This window comes from Triticum urartu, chromosome 6 (assembly GCF_003073215.2).
Source record: "Triticum urartu cultivar G1812 chromosome 6, Tu2.1, whole genome shotgun sequence".
In the NCBI taxonomy this organism is placed as follows: Eukaryota; Viridiplantae; Streptophyta; class Magnoliopsida; order Poales; family Poaceae; genus Triticum; species Triticum urartu.
The window spans coordinates 505439879-505450176 of record NC_053027.1 but is presented as its reverse complement, the minus strand read 5'-3'; the positions used below and the strand labels follow the sequence as shown (position 1 = coordinate 505450176).

Genomic DNA, 10298 nt, shown 5'->3' with positions numbered 1-10298 from the left:
TCTTCGGGATAAGGTCGTAGACGTTTACGACCAAAACAAAAGGTCGTGGAACCCATGACCTTTTGTTTTGGTCACTGGCTGTCTGCCCAGGCCACGTCAGATCCGACGTGGCAATCTGACATGGCAAAATTGCGACCAATTGAAAAGGTCGTTGATAAGATTCAGCCCGGTCCAATTTGGTGTTTTAGATGGGCCAAGCCCATTAATTCAGCCTTTTTACTTTATATTTTTCTGTTTATTTTCTCTAGCTACATGGGCCTGGCCCAACCATTTGGCCTTTTTATTTTCAAGAAATTGTGATCCATTTCTTTTTAATTTCCTGTTTTTTGTCAGCTCCAGTAATGGGTCCCAATTGACAGATTTTTCCTGGCAGTGGTTCCAAATCACCTTTTCACAGATTATTAATAAGCAGTATATATCAAACAGAAAGAAGAGAGAATCATATGAAAATCTTCAAATAACAACCAAAATAGGTTTATTACAATATATTCTGTACAGAACAGAACATGTGAAACTCCATACACTCGTTCACATCACAACAACCAGTTTAACTGTCAAATATTGCATGCCCACGAACTTCAAACTTCATGTAGATAGCCATACAATATTCCACACAATCATAAATATTGCGATCGACAAATAAAACGCTCTGCCAGTGTAATGCTAGCTACTCTTGGATACCATGGAACATGCTCTTCAACATAGGAAGAAGCCATCAACGGAGTTCTACCAACAACACAAGCTCCATTCACCTACAAGAACAGAATGGAATATCAAGTACTGGATCGTTCAAGCAGATTACAACCAACATATATATATATATATATATGTAGAAGTACATCAGGAAATATGATAGAAAAACCGGACAATAGATACACTTATACAACCCAACAAATGGGTGATGACGACAAGATAAAAATATAGAATAGGAAATTTATGAGATTACATATTTTCCAACAAATGGGTGATGACAACAGATACACTTATCGGGAAAATATATATTTAACGAAATTTCACATGAGAAAGTAGTTTCTGCTTCAAGTTTTAAAACTCAACCATTCATCATTAATAGTAGCAATTCAAACTAGAACTTAAATTCTCTAGTAAGATATTCAATACAACATTGTTCTTTCAAAAAATTGAACAGTTGCAAGTAACAGCTTAATAGACATCAAACTCACTAGGCAGGGAGATCAGTAGCATAAGCACACGATTCCACATGCATTGCATGCTGCCTCACCTTTAAGCTTTGCACGCATCGTTTTCAGTTGCGGCGAGAGAGGGGGAAACACGCATGTGGGTCTTGATGGGTTGGTCCTTGTAGGAGCCGCATACCCCCCCCTCCGCCGGCGGCCACTCCGGTCCCGGCGTCCACCTCCTCCCGCCGGCGGCCTCTCCGGCCCCAGCGTCCCCTTCCTTCCCGCCCTCCCCTTCTCCCTTAAGTGAGTGCTACCATGGCTTCTGGCGGCGGCAGCCCCTCCTCGGCCTCGCCCAGGCTGCAGCCTATTGTGTCGGGCCTGGGGCTTTCGGAGTCGCCGGGATCTGCAGGCTAGTTGGCCCGGGCTCCTGCCTCCGCTCGCGACGCTGCGCCGGTACCGGCAGCGGGCCCAGCTGCGCCCTGGCGCCATCCTGGTCCGTCCCGCAAGGCCATGTGGCGCCGGCGCAAAGCACTGCAGAAGCAGTCCACTGCAGGTAGATCTGGATCTCGTTCGCGCTCGCCTTCATCCTCCCCGGCGAGGCGGGAAATTCTGGCTGATTTGTTTGGCCCGTGCTTCAAGTGCTTCCGGGAGGGGCACCGGAGGGAAGACTGCACTTTTCCGCCTCTGTGCATCCGCTGCGGGCTCGAAGGCCACATCTCGCCAGAGTGCAAGAGGCCACGGAGCCCTCGCTCTGAGGAAGATCTCCGGCGCGAGGCCATGGCCAAGGTGGCGCGCTCCTCTCAGCAGCTGCTGCTGGCTGGGCCTGCGAACAGGCTGTCGCCGGTCGCTCGGCAGACCGCTCCGGTGGAGAGGCCCTCGCCAGTGCCGGCCGACAACGCATCTATGGGGCTTAGCCTGGCACCGCAAGCTGCTGTAGGAGGTGTCTGCATTCTTCGCCGAACGCCGAAGATGGACGACCTTGAGTCCCGGCTCAAGCTCGTCGTGGTGGCTTACGTCGGCGGACCGTGACCGCCGGTGTCGTGCCTGGATGCCGCGGAGGCCATTGCGAAGGAGCTGAGCATCCCGCGCCACTGCTTCTCGGTGCACAAGTACCAACCGGATGACTTTCTTGTGGTCTTCTCTTCAGCGATCTGGAGGAATAGGATTCTATCTGCGGGCTCTGTCGATCCCGGGCCGTTCAAGCTCTCTGTCCATCCGTGGCTGCGACAAGCGCAGGCTGTGTCGAGGATGATGCGCACGCAGGTTGATCTCATGATCGAGGGAGTTCCATCTCATCTTTGGACCAGGGAAACGGCGGTGGATCTTCTAGGCACGGCATGTCTTGTGGAAAGCCTTGCGCCGGAGACAGCCAATAGGGAGGACTTGTCCCTGTTCAAGGTTCGCGCTTGGTGTGTCGACCCTGATGAGGTGCCGTCGGACAAGCTGATTTGGGTCCCAGAGCCAGAGGTTGATGAGGGACCGGCGACGAGGCTGCCGACCTCCCGGCAACTCTTGGAATACAAAACGCTCATCCATATTGGGCGCATCAGGGAGCACGAGGGGCCGGGCACTTGGTTGCGGTCTCCTAGCTCCGATGGGAGTGGCCAGAGTGGCCTGCCGGAGGACTCAGGCGACTTCTCTGGTCGTGGAGAATGGAGAACCCTGCCATGGGCGCGGGGAGAGCGCGATCACCGCGAGTCGTTCAATGGTCACCATGGAGGCTCGTACAGGCAGGCTCTGCTGGGGCGCATCGGGCCTTCCAGCTGGCGCATCCCTCCCATGGCGGATGGTGGAGCAGTCGCCGCACGGCCACGTACTGCTGTTCCGGCGGCCACGGTGACGCCGGGCGCAGCTGCGGCTACCACGGCGGCTGGGAGTTTGCCGGGTAGGTCTGGGCCGGTGGAGGTGGAGCTGGCGCCTAGCAGACAGGTGGGGCCTGCTTTGCGGTCACATGCGCAGGATAGGGTGCAGCCGGCTGCCGCTCAGGTGCTTTTTGACCAGGCATCGGGCCCGCGGCTGCCTTTAATTCAAACTGTGCCGGAGGATAAGAACGACACGTGCCAGGAGGATCGAGTTGCCCTTGAGCCAGCCGACATGGAGCATATCACAAACAACAGGGCTGATCCAGAAGGATCGGGGGATCCCGAGGAGCGCATGCTGGTCTTGCCGCGCTCAGCGGGGCAGAGCGAAGATTCCCAGACCCTGACCAACGGCGATCTGCCAAGGGCTGAGGTGGGCCAAGGGGAGGCGGTACATACGGATGAGGCGCCAGCACCCACCATGGAGGTGGGGCCACTGGAGCGTGCGGACCCCGGCCTGTTGGTGCTGCGTGTGGCAGGTGAGAGGTGGCCAGTCTCGGATTCCTTGCACGCCACGCCTGAGGTGGATCCCGCGCCACAGGACAAGGATGGGGGGCAATCGGATCCCGAGGCGATGCAGGAGTCGGGTCCCGTGGGCCCTGGTGCGGAGGTGACTACGTACAATGCATGCATGCACGAGGAGGTGCTTGGAATCGCTAGGGCGCATCTGGATGGGGCAATTACCGGAGCCTTGGCCATGCCTCTGTCCAACAAGGAGATCATTGCCATTGGCAACATCAAGGCCTTCTGTGCAGGACTTCTGAAGAACCTTCCCCCGCCGCTGCTCAAGGAATTTGAAGGGCTTAGTGGAGTCCGCTCTGGCCAGGACCCTGTCACACCGCGACGTGCCACCAGGTCTGGGCGTACTATCGGGCAGAAGATGAAGACTAAGGCGTCGGCAGCAGAAACTGTTCTTCTGAAGGCTCTGGGTTTTGCTTGCGACGATCTGGCGGTCTCCGATGACGCGCTAGAGCAGCTACGCACGGTCTTCGACTCACCGCTCCAGGAACCTCAGCTACGAGCGATCGTAGCCATTTTTGGCAAAGCGATACCCTTAGACCTAGGAGCCGACTCGGAGATGGGTGCACTGATCATGGTGTAGTTGTAGAGGGGCTCGTCGACATGGAGACTATCGTTGTCATGTCATATGCAGGGATGGAGTTAGTTTGTTGGAATGTGCGTGGCCTAAATGGGCCAGCTAGGAGGAAATCCTTACGTGAATTTGTTAGCTCGTTGCACGTGGCGATTTGTTGTATTCTGCAGACCAAACTGGAGAGGGTGGATCAGTTCACCATTATGCAATGTATGGGGCCCAATTTCGATGGTTACACCTACCTTCCAGCGTCTGACACTAGGGGTGGGATTTTCATTGCCTGGGACTCATCCAGGGTCCAGTTGTCTAACCATGTCAACGACACCCACTCCATTTCCAGTTACGTGTCACCTGTGGGGGGCCCACCTTGGTGGCTGACTGTGGTTTATGGACCTCAGGAAGACGGGCAGAAAATTGAGTTTCTGCATGACTTGGCGGAGCGTAGATCTTTGTGCCCCAGGCCATGGTTACTTATTGGAGATTTCAACTTAATACTTCACGCGCAAGATAAAAATAACTCCCTGATCGATAGGCGCATGATGAGACGGTTCAAAAACTTCATTGATGATAATGCTCTTAAAGAGCTCTTCTTACATGGGCGCAGCTACATGTGGAGTAATGAGCGCGAGAACCCCACGATGACTAAGATAGATCGTGCTTTTGTCTCCATTGATTGGGAACTCGACCACCCCGGTTGCCTTCTCTAGGCTTTGTCCACGGCAATTTCTGATCATTGTCCCCTTCTCTTGGCGTTGGATGATCAAATGGGGCCGTGGAGGCGATTTCGCTTTGAGAAGTTTTGGGTGAAGATGGATGGATTCTTGGAGGTGGTGCAGGAGGCTTGGACTTGTGATGAGACAATCACGGACCCGTTCAGGAGACTAGACATCCTCCTTAGAAACATGGCAAAAACACTCGCGATTTGGGGCCAGAAGAGAGTGGGCAACATCAAGATGCAATTGGCAGTGGCCAACATTGTCATTCTGAGATTCGATCGTGCTCAGGAGCTCCGGGTGCTCACAGACGAGGAGAGGTGGCTCAGAAGATCGCTCAAACAGCTTGTACTTGGCCTTGCATCTTTGGAGAGAACGATCTCTCGGCAGAGATCGCGTATCACTTGGCTTCAGGAGGGGGATGCGAATGCGCAGCTCTTCATTTGGTTGCGAATGGCAGGAGGATGAAGAATTATATTCCATCTCTCTTGGTAGATGGACGCATCGTCACGGACCAAGCTGGAAAGGAGGGCACATTTTATGACACCTACAAGGAGTTGCTCGGGAAGGAGGTCGCTCGCGAGTTCACCCTGGATTTAGACGAGCTTGACATTGCTAGACTTGACCTGTCGGATCAAGATCTTCTGTTGAGTGACGAGGAGATATGGGCTGTGATTAGGAACGTGCCGGTGGACCGAGCCCCAGGTCCGGATGGCTTCATCGGCCTCTTCTTTCAGAAGGCCTGGGAGATCATAAAAGTGGACGTCATCACGGCTTTGCACAAGCTCTTCACTGGAAATGGATGCGGGTTTGCCAGGCTGAGCCAAACGCTGATCACCTTGATTCCAAAAACCCCGGAGGCTTTAACCACTCTTGACTACCGACCCATAAGTCTTTAGCATAGTCTCCCGATGATTGCCTCCAAGCTCTTGGCAAATAGGCTTAGTCCACGGATGGGAGAGCTAGTTCACATAAACCAATCGGCGTTCATCAAGGGAAGAAGCATCCATGACAATTTCCTGCTCGTTAGGCAAATGGCCCGGAGGTTGCATCAACGGAAGGCCAAAGGAGTAATGCTCAAGCTCGATATCTCTAAAGCTTTTGACTCCCTTTCGTGGCCCTTCCTCTTTGAGGTGCTGAGGGCAAAAGGATTTTCAGAAAGATGGATATCTTGGATTGGCATCTTGCTCACGACTGCCAGCTCGAGAGTCTTGGTTAACGGTTGTGCTGGTGCAAAGTTCATGCATGCCAAAGGGCTCCGGCAAGGGGACCCTGCCTCCCCTCTGCTTTTCATCATCGCAATGGATGTCCTAACCTCTCTCGTCATCAAAGCGCATGACCAAGGGATCCTTAACCCTATTATCAGCTGTACCCCGATGCAGAGGCTCTCCTTGTACGCGGATGATGTGGTTCTCTACATTAGACCGACCAGACCGGAGCTGCAATTTGTGAAGGACCTCCTTGGCATCTTTGGAGTAGCTTCAGGATTGAAAGTAAACTATGCTAAGTCAGCAGCAATTCTCATAAGGTCCGAGGAGGAGGATGTGGAGCTGGTCAGGAATGCTCTACCTTGGAAGATCGATTCCTTTCCGTGCAAATACTTGGGTCTACAGTTAAGCATCAAGCAACTCAAGCGAAATGAATGGCAGCCGATCGTTGATGCGGCTCTCCATATCATGCATGGGTGGCAGCGTGGGCTTGTCACTAGGACTGGACGTCTCGTCCTGGTAAATCAAGTCATGAGAGCGAGGCCAACGCACCACCTCATGGTCGCGGAGGCGCCAAAGTGGGCCCTGGAACAAGTAGATAAGGGGTGCCGCACTTTTTTCTGGGCTGGTACGGAAGCTGTAAACGGTGGCAAATGTGTGGTTTCTTGGAGGAGAGTATGCCACCCCAAGCAGCTCGAGTCTTGGGCATCATTGATCTACACAAGCATGGCATCGCCCTGAGGCTTAGATGGGAGTGGCTTAGGAGAACGGATCCATCAAGGCCCTGGTAGGGTTTAAACCTCACCATGGATAAACAGGTGGTGCTCGCTTTCCGGAGTCTTGTCCAATGGCGTGTTGGGGATGGAGAGCACACCCTTTTTTGGAGAGATAGATGGCTCAATGGAGGCACAGTTGTGGAAATTGCACCCTTGGTGGCTGCCAGAGTCAGGACACAGGTGGCAAACAAACGTCTCGTCAGCGAGGGGCTGTGCTCGCATGGTTGGACAGATGATATCATCGGGATCCTTGACGCTGACGCACTTGCCCAGTTCATCCGGTTATGGGAGCTTCTGATGGAGGTACACTTGGACTCGGAGCTAGAAGATGCTCCTCTTTGTGCATGGAATGAATCCGGCATCTACTCTGCAGCATCGGCTTATAGGATGCTCTGCATGGGTGGGATTTGGTTCCGCCCTTTCGCGGCCATTTGGAAATGTTGGGCGCCGCTGTCCTGTCGGATCTTCATGTGGCTCGCAGTGCAATATCGCCTTTGGACTTCGGATAGGAGAACTAGACATGGGCTACAAGACCAAACTTCCCCGTGCTACCTCTGTGATCAGGACGAAGACAATGTGGACCACATCTTGCTTCAATGCGTGTTTGCCAGGCATGTGTGGTTTCTCTGCTTCACCAGGACCGGAGTGGATCTTAACCTTTGCCCCACGGTGCAGTCCCACCTGGCGGAATGGTGGTGCGAGGCGAGAAAGCGGATTGCCAAGACAAGCAGGAAAGGCTTTGACACGGTGGTTATGTTAATATGCTGGTCACTGTGGAAGCAGAGGAATGTGAGAGTCTTTGGTAGGAGTGGCACGTTAGATATGTTCGGCGTGATGGAGGCCATATTCCATGAATTGATCGCTTGGAAGCAGGCCGGAGCGACCGGAGTGGAGCACGTAGTTGAGTAGCACGTAGTGTGTTGTGTTTGGAGTGGAGGCGATGTCCTGGTTGGTTTGTGACCATGTGACTAGCTACATATCTCTCTTGTACATATTTTTCCTCCTTCTATAAAGCTATGGTACGCCTTTGGTGTACCCTCGAAAAAAAAACTCACTAGGCAGATTAAATTACTACAGTACACTAGTGCAGAATGAATCAGTGATGTTATTATAGGTTCTGAATTCACAACGCGGGCACGATATTTGCAAATTTGCAGCAACCAAAGGTTGTGCACCAAGTAAAAGTAATTCCCAGCAAAGGTTATTCACAAGCGAGCAAAGCAAAGCATACAGGTACAACGGTATGATGCAGCAGACATACATAGACACATAACAGGATTAGACGCCACTTGATTCGCTGATCCATTAGCAACAGTATAGTTACTTTACCCTTCACTTTACTGTCAGGTCATTTCATTTCAATGCAACTCTTGGTTGCAGATGTATTATTATTGCTCTAGTATGTACTAATCAGCAGCAGCAGCAATAGTACTAGATAGTAGTGTCAACCAATAAGCATCAGAACCAACCAACATATATTTATTCCTCATGACTTATTAGCAGAAAACATAGTGAGTTTTTCTGTGCGTATCTGCAATACAGTTTCAGTCTAAAACAGAGCTGGTCTACGAAAAACAGGGGTAGGGAAGTTGTTACCTGGGTGTGGCTGTGGTCGCCGAATTCAGGGATAGGGCCGCTGAGGTGGAGGTGGTCCTCCTGAATCTGCAGTTTGCCGGCGACGAAGACGAAGCGGAAGGCGAGGAGGGGCTGTGTGATGGTATTCCCATTCCCATCTTGACGCAGGAAGGAGCAGGTCTTCTCCCACCACACATGAGCATGAGCCTAAGCCTGAGCCTGAGCCTGAGCAGCATTGCAACTTTTGCAAGGGACGACTCCGCCGGAAGCAGGAGCAGCCACCGGCACCGTGGCGGCAGGTGCAGGCAGTGAAGCAGAATCGTCAGCAGCAGTGGCATCTGAGCCTGCAGCTGCAGTCGCGTCAGGAAGAGAGCAAATCGCCGTGGTGGTTTGCTGCACTTCATCCCCTCCTCCTCCTCCTTCCAGCTGCAGATCATCCCCTCCTCCTCGCCCCCAATTTTGCTTTGTCTACGCTTATCTAGCATTGTTCATAGGGATTGGGACTTCAGGGGCCTTGCCTTTCCCTCTACAAATCCACAAGATTTCGCCAAAAATATCAAAAGGGGCAGCAAAGTTAGGTCATATAGGACTTCAGCTAGTACAGATTACAAACAACTATGTATCATAAGTACACTAGAGCTAGCAAGGAATGAATTTTTTTAGAAAACTGTAAAACCAGAAGATAGGTACAGTAAGTCGTGATCAAACAGAACTGTAATTACATAAAATGGGTGCTTTGATCTTGCTGATGTGGATATAGAGTACAACTAGTGCAAATTACAAGCTACTTAGTACATATTAGACTTACACTAACTTTAAATTTTCAGAAAACTGCAAGACATGAGTAGAAGAACTGTAATTACATGAAAATGGTGCTCTGATCTAGAAGATCAGAGAACATAGGCTAGAGAAACAGCAGAGGCTAATATCTCAGTACTCTAATCATTACCAATTACTGACTTACAGTCCTCAAAACCCAAATTTACACTGCACTATATTGGCAACAAAACAAACCGACTACCGGATACAGAAAATACTGGCATACGTGGACAGAGTAAATGGACTGTAAAAGAAAGATTCACATAACAGTAAATTGTGAAAAAAATATCTTTAATACTAAGGGAAATAAACTTAAAACAGCGATCAACAGTAGCATGTAACTACTCCCTCCGTTCCTAAATAAATGTAACTACTCCCACCATTCCTAAATAAAGGCAAGTTCTAATATTACTAGTCAAAGTACGCATACTAACATCACAAACATGCATCATATAGTAATTCAACATTGTATCTTGCAAGTCAACAGTTATCATGGAGGACAAAATAGCATAAGATGAATGATGGCACTCAATTTCTAATCTCACATAGATAAAATTCACTGCCATAGTAACAGTACATCTCACTTGGATATATCTAACAAATCCAGTTGGTTCTCATAAGCAAATCCACGCGCTAAGCACTCAATCAGAAAGAAAACTTGGGTGCTTGCTTCTAGTACACAAGCTCAGGTAGTGCAACATGTCTAGCAGAACAATAGCAGCAAAATGTTAGCAGCAAAATGTCAGCAGCAAGCACTAAGGCCGGACCATTGAGATGGTGATTCCTGTGGCTTTCTCCTCCACATGTCAGCAGCAAGCACCAAGGTTGATCTCGTCAAACGCTACCGCCTTGGCGCTCCCGGCCTCCACTAGTACCTACCACAAGACCCATTCAGAATTCCAATAACCTCATTTCCAGTTGGCTTTGCACTGAGGAATAAAAGCACACAAAAGAGTTAGTTAGATATGCATGCTGCAAGGATCTTCCCCAAATTTTATACTGCATAAACCAAGATATATAAGATGGTTGTTACCTGAAAGTTCTTGCAAAAGTACCCCATCTGGAGCACACATTTGCAGCAGCATATGTTGATTGGACGTTGGTCGTCAGCTGGTA

General features: G+C 50.7%; 1 long non-coding RNA gene across 1 annotated transcript; it reads right to left on the bottom strand.

The window, feature by feature from the left end:
* Positions 1 to 444: 444 nt before the first annotated feature.
* Positions 445 to 8479, bottom strand: LOC125512548. Its single transcript, XR_007285417.1, has 2 exons — positions 8385 to 8479; positions 445 to 752 (listed from the first exon to the last, which is right to left on the bottom strand). It is a non-coding gene; the product is annotated as an uncharacterized LOC125512548 (long non-coding RNA).
* Between the last annotated feature and the right edge of the window lie 1819 nt (positions 8480 to 10298).